A 4,568-nucleotide genomic window follows, 5' to 3' on the forward strand; every position below is an offset into this window, starting at 1 on the left:
TACATATACTACAATTTATTAATACATTCATGGGTCGATGGGCATATCCCACAGATTTTGATGGCTTCTGGTCTCACTGTCAATTTGTTCAAGGAATGAAATTATTTTCTCTTTATTTTCTCCTTGGCCTACCTATCACTCAATAATAAAAAGTTTAGTTTCTGTGACTTGGTGTGGGTATGAGTGTTTCTGCTGAAATTGATATCTACTTTTATTCCATTGTGGCTGTAAAGATACATGGTCTAATTTCTACTTTTTAAAATTAGTTGAGGCTTTTCTTGTGGCCTAGGATATGATTGATTTTAGAAAATGATTCATGAACTGATGAGAACATATATTTAGTGGTATTGGGGTGAAATTTCCTGTAGACGTCTGTTAAGCCCATTTGTTCTAGAGTCACATTTACATGCAAAGTTTCTTCATTTGATTTATGCTTAGAGGATCAGTCAATTTCTGTCACTGGAGTATTGAATCCCTGACTATTATGGTGCTGTTTATCATTTTCATTAGATAAGTAAAATTTGTTTTATAAATCTGGGAATTCTAAATTGGGTATGTAAATATTTGGGATAAATATGTCATCTTGATGAATTGTTACCCCAACAAGTATATAGTGCCCATCATTCTCTTTCTTTACTTTTGTTGCTTTGAAAACATTTGTATCCATGAAAATGATGTCAATTCCTGCTTTCTTTTGGTTATCATAAGCATGGAAGATTATTTTCCAGGCCTTCCTCCTTAGTCTTAATTTGTTCTTGAGGATTAGATATATTTCCTGAAAACAACATATACTTGGCTTCAATTTTTTATCCAATCTGCCAGCCTCTGTCTCTTCAGTGGGGAGTTCAAGCGATTCACATTTATTGAGATAATTGATAGGTAGGGTGGATTTCAGTTTGTCCTGTTGTGAGGGATTCTGTGGCTTTGTTTTATCCTTTAGACTATTGTGTTAGTTTTGTCCTTTACTTGCTAGGTAGGTTACTTTTCTGGCAGTTCATTGTATTGGTTTAGGTATAATACAGGTCTGAGTATTTCCTACAGAGCATCTCTAGTAGTGACAAATATCTTGCAAGTTGGCATGTCAGGAAAAGGTTTGATTTCTTCATCAAATATGAAACTTAGTTTTTGTAGGATACAGAATCCCAGGCTGGCATTTTTCTGAGCCAGTCAGTTTTGTTCGTTTTTACTTAGCATTAGTTTCACTATTTGGGCTTCTCTTTGATTCCATATGAAATATATGATTATATTTGTTATTTCTTCAGCATGGTGCCCTTCTGAGAGTTTGGTCCCTACTGGACTGCATCTCGACCTGGGACTCAGCAGGTGCTATCTCTCCACATCCCTGAAGCGCTGCAGACATCATCTCATGTACAGTCAGAGGGTTGCAAGCATCACATCTCTGGCTAGACCCAGCATTGCAGCTAGGAAACTAGCACCATAGCTCACACAATGTTATAACCCTGAGGAATGGGCAGTGCAACACACAAAGGGTTCTACCATCCTGAAAAAAGAGGGCTGAACCATGTGCTACCCAGAGGCTGACGGGTGCCTGCCTGGGTTTGCTGCCATTGACAGCAACAACACTTCTACCAATATCAGGGCTGCTGCACACCTGCATGCACCTTCAGGTGTCCTGGGGACCAGCTCATCTGGATGCTATGTTGAAACCTGAGGACAGGACACCTCAGCTTGATTGTGCCCATGTATGCCATTCAGAGGTTGAAGTCAGGCTTGCCATGTCCACTGTCTTGAAAGTACTATTTGGAGGCATAAGAACCAACCCATCTCACCTAAAACTCCTCGCCTGCATGCACCACCTGAAGCCCTGATAACAGGCCCACTTTGATTACTTCTGCTTCCATGTACCATCTAAGGGCAAGAGGACAGGCCTTTCCTGACAAGTATCACTGCTTTTGGCACTTTAAAATGTCATTGAAAGGCCTGGGGATTGATTAGCTCTTCCCACTGCAGCTAGTACTCATGCACACCAGTGGAGTGCCTGAGGACAGGTCTGCCTCACCCACTGCCACCACAACTGGTACTCAAGCAAAACTTCTAAAGGCTTGAAGGTGTGCCCAACCTTGTCCAACAATGGCATCAGCCCCTGCCCCCTAGAGGCCTAGGGATCAGCCTGCTAACCCTGGAGCCACTGCCACCCGCGCCCACCCGCATGGAGGCCTAGAGACTCTTATCTAATCTGCTGCCACCTACTACTGAGGGTTAGTCTATCACCTTTATTGCCATTATGATAATTCCCTCAAATAGATTTTCCATGCTTTTAGCACTTTCTTCTTCTTCCTCAGGGATACCTATTCTTCACATGTTTGTTCACTTTGTGTCATCCCATATCTCCCTAAGCAATTGCTCTGCTTCTTTAAATGATTCGGTTAGGGCAAGAGCCTTGTATTCTAGCTCTGATTTTCTTTCTTCTCTTTCGTTTAAACTCTTGCTGAAACTTTCTGCTGCATTTTGAAAATCCCCAAGTGATACTTTAAATTATTCTAGTTCAATTATATCCTTCCTAATTTTTAAAATCTCTTTAGTGACTTTTTCATTAATTTATTGAAATATTTTTGGTGCTTATTTTTGTTGGTTTTCAACTTTCCCTTCAATTCCATTTATAATAATATGGAACATTGCACAAATTTGCATGTCATCCTTGTGCAAGGCCATGCTAATTTCTGTATACTTACAATCTTAGTATATGTGCTGTCAAAGTGAGCACCCTTATGTTTTCAGATAGAGTCTTACTTTTTTGCTTTGGCTTGAGTGCAGTGGTGTCATCATAGCTCTGCAACATCAAACTCCTGGGCTCAAGCAATCCTCCTGCCTCAGTCTCATGAGTAGCTGGTACTACAGGCACATGCCATCATGCCTGGCTAATTTTTTTTTTTTTTTTTTTTAGTAGAGATGGGGTCTCATTCTTGCTCAGGCTGGTCTCAAACTGTTAACCTCATGCAATTCTCCCACTCCCAGAGTTCTAGGATTATAAGCATGAGTAACCATGCCTGGCCACATTCTATCTTTTGCTAAAGGCACATTGAAACATGTTCAGTGTGAGGACTGCCTAGATTTTCCTAGAATAGAGATACAGTACTGATTTCAGAAGGTACTACTTTATTATATGAATATGGAGAATAAGATTCCTTTCTGTCATAGTGGTTATCATTTGATATGGTTATTACTTGGATATGAGAAATGGTCTCTGATCTAAGTGAAGACTGATTTATGGAATAAGAATGTCAATGTTGGAGCCCACCTGATCGTATGTGGACAGGAAGGGATTTTCTTTATTTCTCTAGTTCTCAAAATAGAATAATGTGTGTGATTGATATGTTGACAAAGAGAATGCAGTTATTCTTGTAGATGCTTTCTGTCTAGAGGGACATCCTGACTATCTCTAAGTGATGTCTTTTGCTCTCATTGACAACACAAAGACAGTTTTTCACACCAAACATTCTGACATTCTAATTATAGTAAACATTCTAATTATAGTAAACTAGAATTGTTTCAAATAATGCACGTCCAGTACAGATCCCATCTTCACTGCTAGTGAAGTGTAGAAAAGTGGGCAGATGGATGGAATATCTCACACAATGAGGGTTATGGTAGACAGTCTCTAAGATGTTTTCTAATTATCCTGACTCCTGATATTCATGCCCCATGTAATCCTCTCCTTTTGGGTATTGACTATACATTATGACTTGCTTCTAATAGTAGAAGTAATTATATCAAGATTAGGTTACAAAAAAACTCTGGTTTCTGTCTTACTTATTTTCCCTCAGTTGTTCAATCTGATGAAAGCTATATGCCATGTTCTGTGTTGCCTTATGGAAAAATCCCATGTTGTAAGGAAGTGAGAGAAGCTTCTAACTGATAATCAGTAAGGAACTGAGACCCTAAGCTCAACAGTCTGCAATACATTGAATCATTCTAAAAGCCACTTAAATAAAAATGAGACCACAGTCCCAGCCAGTACCTTAATTGTAGTCTTATGAACTAATTATACCTATACTCATGGCTATAACTTCACACTTTGTTACCTTGATATTTACCAATATCCAATGAAACCTTGATGCAGAGCACCTATTAAATAATGCCCAGATTCCTGGCCCAAAATAACTATAAGATAATAAATGTTTGTTTTCTTCAGTCACTTAGTTTTGGGGTAATTTACTGTGCATCCATAGATAACTAATGAAAGGGTGCACTCCTTCCTAAAGATAGTTATGTCTCGGGTGGTGCCTGTGGCTCAGTGAGTAGGGCACAGGCCCCATATACCGAGGGTGGTGGGTTCAAACCCGGCCCTGGCCAAACTGCAACAAAAAAATAGCTGGGTGTTGTGGCAGGTGTCTGTGGTCCCAGCTAATTGGGAGGCTCAGGCAAGAGAATCGCCTAAACCCAGGAGTTGGTGGTTGCTGTGAGCTGTGACACCACAGCACTCTACCAAGGGCAATAAAGTGAGATTCTGTCTCTAAAAAAAAGACAGTTATGTCTCCTATTTCACTGTATTTATGATTAAAAATATTTTTAAAAAATTGAAAAATAAAATTGTATATATTTATTAA

At 39.3% G+C, this 4,568-nt stretch overlaps 1 non-coding gene across 1 annotated transcript; it reads right to left on the reverse strand.

Annotated features, from left to right (window-relative positions):
- Positions 1-2,622: 2,622 nt before the first annotated feature.
- Positions 2,623-2,725, reverse strand: LOC111722690. Its single transcript, XR_002771400.1, has one exon. It is a non-coding gene; the product is annotated as a U6 spliceosomal RNA (small nuclear RNA).
- Positions 2,726-4,568: the final 1,843 nt, after the last annotated feature.

This window comes from Otolemur garnettii, unplaced genomic scaffold (genome assembly GCF_000181295.1).
Source record: "Otolemur garnettii isolate 467f Iridium unplaced genomic scaffold, OtoGar3 scaffold00318, whole genome shotgun sequence".
NCBI classification, from domain to species: Eukaryota; Metazoa; Chordata; class Mammalia; order Primates; family Galagidae; genus Otolemur; species Otolemur garnettii.